Source organism: Orcinus orca, chromosome 9 (assembly GCF_937001465.1).
Source record: "Orcinus orca chromosome 9, mOrcOrc1.1, whole genome shotgun sequence".
Classification (NCBI taxonomy): domain Eukaryota; kingdom Metazoa; phylum Chordata; class Mammalia; order Artiodactyla; family Delphinidae; genus Orcinus; species Orcinus orca.
Genome location: NC_064567.1, coordinates 49,706,070 through 49,719,750, shown reverse-complemented (window position 1 = coordinate 49,719,750; position 13,681 = coordinate 49,706,070). Strand labels below are relative to the sequence as shown.

The 13,681-nt window shown below is 42.8% G+C and overlaps 1 long non-coding RNA gene across 1 annotated transcript in view; it reads left to right on the top strand.

Moving 5' to 3' along the window:
• The first annotated feature begins 1,323 nt into the window (after nucleotides 1–1,323).
• The window catches only part of LOC125965384 (uncharacterized), a 45,355-nt gene continuing 32,997 nt past the window's right edge, over nucleotides 1,324–13,681 (top strand). Inside the window, exon 1 of the long non-coding RNA XR_007479197.1 lies at nucleotides 1,324–1,599. This is a non-coding gene — a long non-coding RNA (uncharacterized LOC125965384). The remainder of the gene's footprint in view (nucleotides 1,600–13,681) is intronic.

The window sequence follows — 13,681 nt, the reverse complement described above, 5'->3', positions numbered from 1 at the left end:
ATGTTTCTTGCATTTTGTCTATTCTATTGCCAAGATTTTGGATCGTCTTTACTATCATTATTCTGAATTCTTTTTCAGGTAGACTGCCTATTTCCTCTTCATTTGTTAGGTCTGGTGGGTTTTTATCTTGCTCCTTCATCTGCTGTGTGTTTTTCTGTCTTCTCATTTTGCTTATCTTACTGTGTTTGGGGTCTCCTTTTTGCAGGCTGCAGGTTCGTAGTTCCCATTGTTTTTGGTGTCTGTCCCCAGTGGCTAAGGTTGGTTCAGTGGGTTGTGTAGGCTTCCTGGTGGAGGGGACTAGTGCCTGTGTTCTGGTGGATGAGGCTGGATCTTGTCTTTCTGGTGGGCAGGTACACGTCTGGTGGTGTGTTTTGGGGTGTCTGTGGACTTATTATGATTTTAGGCAGCCTCTCTGCTAATGGGTGGGGTTGTGTTCCTGTCTTGCTAGTTGTTTGGCATAGGATGTCCAGCACTGTAGCCTGCTGGTCGTTGAGTGAAGCTGGGTGCTGGTGTTGAGATGGAGATCTCTGGGAGATTTTCGCCATTTGATATTATGTGGAGCTGGGAGGTCTCTTGTGGACCAGTGTCCTGAAGTTGGCTCTCCCACCTCAGAGGCACAGCCCTGATGCCTGGCTGCAGCACCAAGAGCCTTTCATCCACTCAGCTCAGAATAAAAGGGAGAAAAAGTAGAAATAATTAGTAGAAGAAGAAAAAGAAAGAAAGAAAGAAAGAAGGGAGGGAGGGAGGGAGGGAAGAAGGAGGGAAGGAAGGAAAAAGAGAGAAAAGATAAAGTAAAATAAAATAAAGTAAGGTAAAATATAATAACGTTATTAAAATTTAAAAATAATTATTAAGAGAAACAAAAACAAAAAAAACGGACGGATAGAGCTCTAGGACAAATGGTGGAAGCAAAGCTATACAGACAAAATCTCACACAGAAGCATACACATACACACTCACAAAAAGAGGAAAAGGGGAAAAAAATCATAAATCTTGCTCTCAAAGTCCACCTCCTTAATTTGGGATGATTCGTTGTCTATTCATGTATTCCACAGATGCAGGTTACATCAAGTTGATTGTGGAGCTTTAATCCGCTGCACCTGAGGCTGCTGGGAGAGATTTCCCTTTCTCTTCTTTGTTCTCACAGCTCCCAGGGGCTCAGCTTTGGATTTGGCCCCGCCTCTGCGTTCAGGTCGCCAGAGGGCGTCCGTTCCCCGCTCATACAGGACGGGGCCAAAGGAGCAGCTGATTGGCGGGCTCTGTCTCACTCAGGCCGCGGACGCGGGAGGGGCACGGAGGGCGGGGCGAGCCCGCGGCAGCAGAGGCTGGCGTGACGCCGCACCAGCCTGAGGCGCGCCGTGAGTTCTCCCGAGGAGGTTGTCCCTGGATCCCGGGACCCTGGCGGTGGCAGGCTGCACAGGCTCCCCGGAATGGGGGTGTGGATAGTAACCTGTGCTCACACACAGGTTTCTTGGTGGCGGCAGCAGCAGCCTTAGCGTCTCATGCCTGTCTCTGGGGTCCGCGCTTTTAGCCGCGGCCCTCGCCCGTCTCTGGAGCTCCTTTAAGCAGCGTTCTCAATCCCCTCTCCTCGCGCACCAGGTACGTGGGGGGTTTCTTGCCTTTTGGGAGGTCTCAGGTCTTCTGCCAGCGTTCAGTAGGTGTTCTGTAGGAGTTGTTCCACATGTAGATGTATTTCTGGTGTGTCTGTGGGGAGGAAGGTGATCTCCGCGTCTTACTCTTCCGCCATCTTCCCGGAAGCCAGCAGGTTCTTATTAGTTATCTATTTTATACACATCAGTGTATACATGTCAATCCCAATCTCCCAGTTCATACCACCACCACCACCACCACCACCCCACCCCCGCTTCCCCCCTTGGTTGTGAATTCATTAGAGTTAGGTTTGGCTCACAATCAAATTAACAGCGGCCTAAACAATGTAAAAAGCTTCGTCTTTTTCATGTAAGTGAAATCTAGAAGCAGGCAGTCCGGGGCGGCTATGGCATTCTCCACTGAGTCCTCAGGGATCCAGGCTCATCTGAGCTCAGGCTGAGCTATCCCAAGATCCTCTTTTGGTCCCCATGTTTCAGGCAGCAGGATGGAGGAGGGAACAAAAATAAGAGAGTAAAGGACTTACCTGGTGGTCCAGTGGCTTAAAATCCACCTTGTAATGCAGGGGATGTGTGTTTGATCCCTGATCGGGGGACTAAGATCCCACATGCCACAGGGTGCCACAACTAGAGAGAAGTAAATAAATATTTCTTAAAAAGTAATAAGAGAGTAAGAAGTGTGTATCAGCTGTCTTTCAAAGATGATTCCCAGATTTACCACATGACACTTCAGTTTCATCCTTGTTGGCAAGAACTTAGTCACGTGGCCATACCTAGATACAAAGAAACCTGAACAATGTAATTATTTAGCTCAACTAAAAATCAGAGTCTCTACTGCTCCAGAAGAAGAGAAGATTGGACTTAGGAGAGAACTAATGGTCCTCATCCCAGCATTCTGTATGGAATTTCTGCCACCTATCCTTCCAAATTCCCTTCTCTTTTATGCCATCACCAACACCTCCAAAAGTGGTAGTCCAGAGACTTCTCAAGCCAGAAATCTCAGTGTCAGCCTAAGCTTCATTTTTTTTCTTTTATTCTCCACATTCAGGCCAAAAGTAAGTTTGGCTTCTCATACCTCCTAAATGTCTCTTGAGCAATTTCACATAAGAGTTACTACCATATGAAAATGTAAATTGGTGCAGCACTGTGGAAAATAGTATGGAGGTTCCTCAAAAAAACTAAAACTAGAGTTGCCATATGATCCAGCGATCCCACTGTTGGGCATATATCCAGAGAAAACTCTAATTCAGAAGATACATGCACCCCAATGTTCGTTGCAGCAGTATTTACAACAGCCAAGACATGGAAGCAACCTAAATGTCCATCAACAGATGAATGGATAAAGAAGATGTGGTACATATATACAACGGAATGCTACTCAGCCATAAAAAAGAATGAAATAATGCCATTGGCAGCAACACGGATGGACCTAGAGATTGTCATACTAAGTGAAGTAAGTCAGACAGAGAAAGGCAAATACCATATGATATCACTTATATGTGGAATCTAAAATACGACACAAATGAACTTATCTATGAAACAGAAACAGGCTCACAGAGAGAACAGACTTGTGGTTGCCGTGGGGGAGGGATGAATTGGGAATGCGGGACTAGCAGTTGCAAACCATTATGCATAGAATGGATAAACAACAAGGTCCGACTGTATATATAGCACAGGGAACTCTATTCAATATCCTGTGATAAACCATAATGGAAAAGAATACGGAAAACAACGTATATATATGTATAACAATCATTTTCTGTACAGCAGAAATTAGCACAACATTGTAAATCAAATATAGTTCAATAAAATAAATTTTTTAAAAAAGAGTTACTACTACCATAACTTCCTATTGCGTCTACCATCTTCCAGACTTACTGCCCGTACCCCCTGCTCAATATTCCACAAACCTATTCCAGATCATACTTCTCTCTGCAGCAGGAGCTATTTTTCAAAATGCTCACCATGTCTCTTCCTGCCTATAGCCCTTCAGGGGCTCCTCTTGGCTTTCAGCATAAAGTCCAAATATCCTGGCATTGAATATTAGGCCACCCATGATGTGTGGTCCGTATCTGTCTCTCTTGCCTTGTCGTCAGTCTCCTACACTTACAAGCCCATACTATTGCACAACAGCTACATGAGGTCTCAAACCCACCATGCAGTTCAGTGACTCCATGCATTTCTGCATGTTGTGTTATCGGGAGTGCCCTTCTCCTTTCTCTCCATTTGGGCTCCTATTCATCTTTCAAGACCCAGATCTAGAGTATCCATCTGTCTTAGCCTGTTTGGACTGCTATAACAGAATACTATAGACTGAGTGGCTTATAAACGACAGACATTTATTTCTCACAATTCTGGAGGCTGGGAAGTCCAAGATTAAGGTACTGGCGGATTCAGTGCCTAGAGAGAGCCACCTTCATGGTTTATAGACAGTCATCTTTGTGCTGTGCCCTCACACGGTCACATTCATGTCGCTCTGCCCTCATGACCTAATCTTCTCCCAAAGGCTCTACCTCCTAATACCATCACCTAGAAGGTTAGGTTTCAACATATGAATTTTGAGAGGACACAAACATTCAGTCTATAGAACCATCTTTGGGAAGTGTTCCTGGACCCTCACTTCTGGAACTAGATGATCACTGCTCTCTTGTTGCCATCCCAACCTTATAAATACCCATCTGCCACAGTATGGCCCAGGGATTTGATTACACATTTCTCTCTACTATCAGGTTCTGAGTTTCTGTAGGACAAGAATTGCATCTTACTTATCTTTGTGGAACCAGTGCTTGACAGCATCTAGTGAATAACAGGTCTTCAGTAAACGTCTATTAACTAAACAAATCCTTTGCTGATGGGGAGACTCTCCCTGAGCTTGGAGCCCCTGCGGCACACAAGCACGCCTGCACTCGTGTGTCTTTTTGCTCTTGAGTGCCAGCTGGCTGATTCTTTGGCCAGAATCTCTGCTTGAACTGTGCTGTGCACTACTCAGGCAGCCTGACCCAAGAGACAGCTATTTGGGGGGCACATCCATTTCCTTCTGAGCGCTCATTTGTAAAACAAGCCACCATTTCTTACCATTTCACAGTCAAATTATGACCCTTGTGGATGCAAGATCCAGCTTTAGATTTTACCATGAGGTTTAATGGTGACCCCACCCTGAAATGTACCGATGTGAAAACACCAACATACAGAGGTTTGTGATATCAGCTAGTAAGATTCAGATTCCAGGTGAATTCTGCGCCTCCTGCCCTGAGCAGTCTTTGGCACTCTTTCAATCCATTGAGTAAAGTGACACTAGGGTGAGGCATTTGAAGTTATTTAAATGGTGTGTTAAGACCCTGTGACAGCTTCTGATGGTGGGTAAGCAAGGGGATGAAAGGTGGTCAGGGAGGCTCTCAGGAAGGAGCCCTTAAGTGATGTCATCAGGTACAGAAGCACCCATGGAGACCAGCTGCAATGGAGCTTGACAAAGTGGTCTTTGGGGGCTCTGGATTGGAATCCTGGCTCCCCATCATGGCTTTGCCATTTACCAGCTTTGCAAGGTTGGCCAAGTTACTCCACTGCTTTATGCCTCCGTTTCCTTATAATGTGGAGACAATACACCAGAGTTACTTTATTGTGAAAATTAAATTAGATAATTTATGTAAAGTGGCTAGCACAAGGCCTGGTCCACATTAAGTGCTCCATAAATGTTAACGTTTAATTCTTTTATGATTAAGAGAGAAGAGTCAGTATTATGGAGCAGACTGCCTGGGGTCAGACCCTAGTTCCACTCTTTCATACCTGTCTGCCCTCGAGCGAGTTATTCAACTTCTCTGTGCCTCAGTTACCTCAGCTGTAAAAGGGATGTAATATCAGGTTGTTTCAAGGAATAAATGAGGCAAGTCTGTAAAGTGTTTAAAACAACACCTGTCACATGAAAAAGGAAGCCTTCAGGGTGGTGCTCTTTCCAACAGAGCTTTTTACAAGTAAGATATACAGGACCTAGGTAGTAATATTGGTGGCAGTAACGAGGGTTACAGTTAATGCTAGTAGTACTAGTAAGCAATAGCAGCAGCATTACTTTTTACTAATTAAAAACAACTGACATTTACTGCATGCTAGCTCTATGCTGGCATTCATGCTAGTCTGGAAGTTTCTCCTTGCCTATCTTTTCCCCAGCAAAGCTCCCTGGATCCTCCCCAGGAATTTGACACTGAGCCCAGCCAAGGACAGGTCACATCCCTTAACTCACCAGTATATTACTATCCCTTAGCACAATGCCTGGCACGTAGTAGGTGCTCAATAAATACTTGTTCCAGGCATGAAGGATAACAGGACAACCATGTTGCACAACATAGGGGGCAGTCCATAACCAGCACACTGTTCCTACAGCAAGTTTCTGTGAAATTTAACTTTGTTTGTGCAAGCTTCTTGTGAAGGGTACCCTGCATCCACCGATGCTAGTGCCTGAGTATGAACTGTTTTAGGATCATAGCCTCAGAGTGGTTCATCAAGCAAGAACAGTATCTTAATTACGTTATCACCACTTTCTGGCCTCTAGACTTGACAGTCCAAAGTGACTGTAAAATGTAAATATTCATATTTATATGTTGGTCACTTAAAACCAGTGATTATTAAGTCAATATTTTGTAAGTGATCTGAACGTTTTTTTTCTAGCCCTCCAGGAAAAGTTTTAGTATGATTCTACGAAGCATCAGTTACAACCAGGCAATATTGTCATGTATATATTGTGCCATTCCACCTCCAGCTCCCTTTCCAAAAAACATAACCTATAGTTTGGTCTTCACAAGTTTATTTATATATCCCCCCGACCCCCTTTCACCTCAAGAACTTTGAAAAACTATGTGCCCCAAGCACAAATTTAAGTAGATGCTTAACATTTTTCATAAGTTTAAACAACAATTTAAACTTTGTAACTACAAAGGATGTAATTTCTGGTCATTGGAAATACTGAGGTTTTTTTAAAGTGTGACATTACTCTTTTATATGTATCCAATGAAACTTAAAAGTCATAGCAATTTGATACCAACAAATTACCCATTTGAAAAATATATGAACAACCTCTTATTTAATAATTAGAATATTTATACTGTTCTTTTTGAAACTGTAATTAATAACACTTTCCCCAAAGAATTTTTCTGATATAATTTTTTACATTTTTATTGATTATCCTGTCATACTTCTCAGAAATTAAGATGCATATATGAATTGTGATTTAAATTGGTTTTAATTTCCCATGACCATGACTTTCCAAGTGTTAAATATTTTTTCTAGATTGAGCCTTCATTACAATTATTATGAGTACAAAACTAATGTAAACATAAGTTGTTTTTGTTTTTGTTTGCGGTACACGGGCCTCTCACTGTTGTGGCCTCTCCCGTTGTGGAGCACAGGCTCCGGACACGCAGGCTCAGTGGCCATGGCTCACGGGCCCCAGCCGCTCCGCGGCATGTGGGATCTTCCCGGACCGGGGCACGAACCCGTGTCCCCTGCATCGGCAGGTGGACTCTCAACCACTGCGCCACCAGGGAAGCCCTAAACATAAGTTTTGATTATTAATTATTAAACATAAGAAGCAAACGTTTTCTGGAAGCCATTTCTTCAATGAGGTTAGTCAGAAAGTTGTAGGGCCTTGATTAAAGGAAGCAACCCAGGTGACACTTTTGTGTTCCTTGGCCATCTCTTCCTTCTAGAATGGAAGCCCCATGAGGAAAGACTCTTTACTGTTTTGTTCCATCTAGAACTGTGCCCGGCACATAGTAGGTATTCGATAAATATATGTTGTCAAAGGAAATTGTTTTTTTGTTTGATGCCTCAGAGGCTTTTATACCACAGGCAATGCACTTCAGTAAGATTTGGGGTAAAGGAAAAAGAAAGAAAGCGCCCTTCTTTTGTAGAGTGGGAGAAGGATGCTGGGAATAGGAGATATAGGAGAGGATAAATCACCCAGAACCCAGATGAGCAGGTCAGTTTCAGAAAATCATCAATAGGGAAGCTGAGGACACAGAATCGATTCCATTGACATTTCAGTTCCCAAGTAACCCCTACAAAGTCTTCATATACCTCCCTGGATATGCAGGACCCAGTCTGAAGATCTCTGGGCTTCATAATATTAATCAAAGATGTCATGCTATTGTTTTAAAAGAGAGAAGTGGGTGTGTTGGCATCAAGAAGAATAAGGAGAAAAGCTTCTTTCGATTATAATCATTTCAGGCTGGAAACTTCCGAATCCAGGGTCAACCTAAAAAGAAATGTTGGAAGAGAAATGTATGCTTTCACTAATTCCACAAAAGAAAACCTTGGAAAGCAAATATATGGAAGGATGTGGTTATCTCACCTATGATCATATCAAACATCTAAGGAGCCCACATCAGTGAAGATAAATTGAAATTATGTTAACTCTCAAGATACTAAAACACACACATACATAAGGTTAAGATGCACAAACTCATTCACACATTCAAATCTCTATGGAGTGGCCAGGGACAGTGATAGGTGTTGGGATGTAGCAACAAATCAAGCACAAATGGCCCCGCCCTCATGGAGCTTAGAATCAAGCCAATGTAGCCAATGCTCTAGGCATTGTGCTATAATTTGTTTTCAAGAAATCATATTTCAGAAACAAAAAGAAAACTCATGATTTGCATTGGGGAGGAAGAAATAAAATAAGAGAGTAAAAGTTTTCTACTATTTCTTGCTTTTCTATTCAAATTCAGTTTTTCAAGATAAATTATTTACAATTCATTATACAGTGAAGTGCCTCAGATAATTTCAAATTCAGTGTTTGGAAGCTAGAAAGATGAACTGAATTGAATTTTCAGTTTTCACAGGGTACAGATAAATCTGTTAACATCAGATGGTTTAACAGCCTGAGCTGGTCTTGCTAAACCATCCTCTTCCTTTTCTCTAATCCCCAGACAACATCATGACACCCTAAGAAGCCAATTCTCAATGGCCTTTCAAAACTGCATTAGTTGTCTTTCCTCTCCCCTAACACACACACACACACACACACACACACACACACACACACACACACACACTCTCTTTCTCTCTCTCTCTCTCTCTCTCACACACACACACACATACACACAGCTTAGGAAGACTGAAAAAACTGAAGGCGTATTTTCCATAGCACTTCAGCTTATGGTAATAACTTCAATATAAATGTTGACTCACAGGGAAACAGTAGCCAACTGGAATTGTAGCTTAAGAAATGAAATAAAAAGCAAGACCTTATCTGCAGATACTAGTTCCTTTTTGTGCTGCTTACAGGGGTTTATCCTCACCATTGAGATGAACACATCTTTTTGACAGCATGCAGCATAATCAGGAAAACAATTCTAAAGGTCCTCTAATTAAGGGTGCCATTTTCACCAATGAAGGTGAACCCAGGTCCAGCGCAAGAAGTTGTGACAGACACAAGTCCCCTCCCAAATGAAGTGAAAACGACACCTATAGCCGCTTCTCGTGAGTCTTCATAATAAATGTCTGCGTGATCCATGTTCTTTTCTATAGACCTCCCATCCCCAAGCAAGGGATGTGTAACTGAACCTTCAAGCAGACATAGATGATGATTTTAAACTTTGATTAGGAGCTCTTGAAGATAATTGTCTCTTCCTGTTTCATCCTCTAACAAGATCTCCCCTTCTTTAATTTGGTCACAAAGTGGTTTCCTTTTAAAAGAACTGTTTGACTTTTGGAAAACCCACAAGAAGAAACAGAATATTCACACACCACAGAAAATGGGTACTCAGCTGCTAATAAATTTCATTGTTCTCTCATCTCCAAGCCTTACGCCATCAAAAAAGTAGAAAGAATAAAAAAGCTAATCACAAATCTAAAATCTTACAGTCCTTTGGAATCAGTCAGCTCTTGTTCAGAAAGGGAGAAGGAGGGCAGGAGGGGGGCAAGGATGCCAGAGGCAGGGTTAACTACTCAGTCGTCCCCACCCCCCTAAAAAGAAGTCATTTACATATTAAACACCTAGGAGCACAAGCTTTGGTACGTGACCTGGCTCAGACTCTGCCCTGCCTCTACTGGATAGACAGGCTAGCTTTACTTCACTTGTCAAACCACAGTTTTATCCATAAAATGATGGTGTGAGGACAGTGCCCAGCACTCAGCAAGTGCTCAATCACTGTGGGTAGAAATGTTCCTAACAACAAATCTCATAAGAATGCGTAACCTTACTGATGATTTACCATATACCGGGCACTAAGAATTTTAATCTATTCAACAGTTCTGTGAGGTAAGTACTATTATTAGCCCTGTTTTAATGACTAGAAAGCTAAGGAACAAGGATGTTAAAGAACGTTCCCAGAGCCACAGAACTAAGAGGCTAAGCCTACACTTGAACTCCAGCTGCCAGGCTTCGAGCGGTACAGTCCGATGGACCTTCCTGCGATGATAGAAATGTTCTATAACCCAAGCTGTCCAACACGGCAGCCACTGGCCACGTGTAGCTGCTGAGCACTTGAAATGTGGCTAGTGTGGCTGAGGAAGTGAATTTTTTATTTTCTTTCATTTTAATTAATCTAAATTTAAATAGCCACACGTGAGTAGTTGCTACTGTGTTGGACAGCCCAACAGTGTAGCTGTTGAGCTCAAGAGGCTACACTGTAAACTACCAAAGATTAGGTACATCCAGTGTGGACATGAGACTTCAAAAAAAATAGTAATAAAATAGTGATTAATTTATTGATACATGTGGCTGTGATGTGAGAGAGTATGATCTCATTACTAGCAATATACTATTGCCATGGTCATATTCTATTTGCCTTCTTATCACGTGGCAAATTAATGTTTAATCACAAAAGCATTATATTGTGTTAAAAAAGTTAAAAAATCAAAACCTATTAAGTGAAAGTTCCTCTCTCCACCACCTCCACCTCTCCCATCCTAATCCCCTTCAGACCAGAACATACCAACTCTACGCCTGTTTTGAGTGTATATGTAGATGAGTGCACCTAGAAGGATCAAAATAGAATCAATTCCCTTTATTGTTCTATAACATTTTCTTTGCTGAAAACTACATCTCATTGATCCCTCCATGTTGATTGCATGCATATCTACCTTACTCTCTCCCAATAGCTATTTCATTGTACGGCGATACCGTAGTTTATCAGGTCCTCTACTGATGGACATTTTGGTTAATTCTAAATTTTTGCCTTTAAAAATAATATTGCAACAAGTGTACACTCACCATGGAGTTGCAGCTTTGTAAGACTGCTCCCTAAAAATGGTTCAACAGACACTTTCATTTGCCTACCCAAGAGACACACCCTCCCCCATCTTTTCTTTGCTAACGGAATAGATTTGGATCAGGGTCCACCTCAACTCCTCCTGAGTCCGAATTAAGTCCTGATTGGTCCAGGCCAGTCACATGGTCCCATTCCCACTGGCAGTCATTGGTTAATGGCTGGGCATCCAACTAGATTCTGCCCAATGGGAAACAGCAGAAAGTGGCTGGGCCTTTGAGAAAACAAGGGGCTCAGGGACATTCTCTGGTCACATCCAGAGTTGCTGTAGCCTTCACACAGCCATGAGAGGACCTAGTCTGAGAATGAGGCAAAGGAGCTGAGAATGGCAGAGGGGAAAGATGAAAAAACCCAAATCCTTAATGCACTGTTTAGCTGCTGAATTAACCACCCCTGAAGCCTCCCTCCTTCTGGGCTTCTTGTCAAGTGAGAGAAGTTATTTTTCCTTTCAGCCACTTGAGTTTGGGTTTGTAATACTTAGAGCCCAAACTATCTTAACCAATGCAAATGGGATTGCTGGTTGAAAGGGTATGAAAGGGGTTTCATTCTGATAAGTACCCTAAAGTCATTTCTGTTTAAGCTTTTCATAGCAAAAATACGGAAAGGACCTCATTGGCTTGGGTGCATCTTCCATCCTCTAGAAGGGGAGCTTTACCGCTACGTTCATCCAAGCGTATTTAAACAGCTCTTCCATCAGTATCCCCTGCCTTCTTATGCACACAGATGATACTGTCATAAAAATAAAATCAGAAATCTGGCCAGACTAAAGATAGGAACCTTCCAGAGCTGTGCTTCCTAGCCTTTTTCACATAATATTGCATACAGTAAATGATAATATTTTAGGGTACAGGGGGGTAAATGGATAACGCTGCTCACAGCCAAGTTTCCAGACTAGGGGTTCCAGCTGCCTGGCGTCCCTGAGGGCAGAGGAGAGCAGTATTTGGCCCACTTGAAGCCCACTCATGGAACACTGGTTGTAATACTCTAGAGAGGTTCATCGTATTTCATTGATTCTAAGCAACGTATTTTTTCACATTTTATCTCTGAAATTAAGATGCATCTGACAACGGGTAACACGTTATAAGCGCTGTCAGCCAAGCAGCAGGCATCATTTCATTGGCATTTTCTACCTTTGCACAGATTCAATCTGAAAATCTTCATTTGGCCCCTTCTGGTAAGGTCAGGAAAACCCCAGCATCATGGGAAGTTACTGTTAAATGGGAAGAGATTTTCAGTTTGGGGTGATGAAAAGTTCTAGAGACAGATGGTGGTGATAGTGGCAAAACAGTGTGAATGTATTTAATGCCACTGAAGCGTACACTTAAAAATGTGTACTGAAAATGAAATGGTAAATTTCGTGTTATTTAAATTAAAAAAAACATTTTTAAAGGCCCAGCATCAACCTTGCACAAAGGGTATCGGCGGCTTGGATGCACAGACCACAGTGGGGCACCGTTCTCAGAAACACTGCATCTTGATTTGTGCTCTTATTGGCACAGAGGATGAGACTGTGTGAAAACATTAGCCACTGAGGACCCTGAGTATGAAGTTCCAGGAACACTTTAAGCAATTTATCTCTCTGATAGTTTTTTTTGTTATGTATGCACAGGAGGACATGAGACAACAAAACTTTGTTCTGGCAAATTCCCTATTTGACCCCGCAGATGCACTCTCCACCCTTTCCTACCCGTGGGAGGCTGACCTCTATGGACTGACTCCTAATTCTGAGTGTTTACTCTCCTGGCTCCCTCCCTGCCGGGCTGTGGGTTGGTAATAGCTGCATTCCTTCACCAAAGGCCCCAGCTCCTGTGGGGCAGCTGTCTGCTAGAGCCTCAGCCCAGGATCTGTCCTTCACCCCTTGCGGCCTGGGAGTGGTTGGTACCTGCTTTCCACCACTACCAGCCCCAGGCCGCTTCATTCTTCCCTACTGGCTTCCCCCAACCCTGCCCATATCCCTTGTAAGTATTCTTTTCATCAAACCCTCTACAGTCCCCCACCTTTTGAGGGTGCTCTTTGTTTCTGGCTGGGGTTGTTTTTTTTTTAATCTATATCTTAATCTAAAAGAGACTTTTAAAATTTCTTTGAAAATCTAAGCGTTACATAAGCACTGTGTCAGTTTAACTGGCAGCACTTTTTCTTTCTTAGTGACACGTAAATGATGGTGCGTCTTGAAATTGTTGACTTCTCAGATTTGCTGAACTAGGGTAAAATTTCCAATATGCCATAAAGGGTTAAAGAGATGTTTCTAATATTACACTTCCGGAATTTACTTGAGATTATAGCCAAGCAATTCAATATTTCGAAATATCACACACAGTGCAGTTTAGTGCCAATTTTATTCCCTGGGTAAGTACGACCAACAAAATGTATGCAAGGGCCTCAGGAGCAGCCTGCCTTGGACGGTTGCCCCAGGTCAGCTGGCCTTCCTGCTCTCATCCTAAACCCATGCACGCCCCTCCTGTGCATCCCACTGGCTCTCACTCTGTCTCCTGCACTACTCTCATAGCTTACTAACTGGCTCATCTACGTCTACACAATCCACCCTCTTCCCTTTGCTTCCAGAATCTATCTAAGAAAGCAGAGCTCATCAGGCCTAAGATCCTTTAGTTGCTTCATGGTTTTCAGGCTGAAGTTCAAAAATTTAAACACACCACACAAGGCCCTTCATGGTCTACCCCTGCCAATCTCCTTAGCCTCATTTCCTGTCACTCACACATGACATTTATGCCTGCCACACATAAGGACTTACAGATTCCTAAACACATCATACTGTTGCACACTTCCATGAGTCTGTACTTGCTGTGCCTTTGA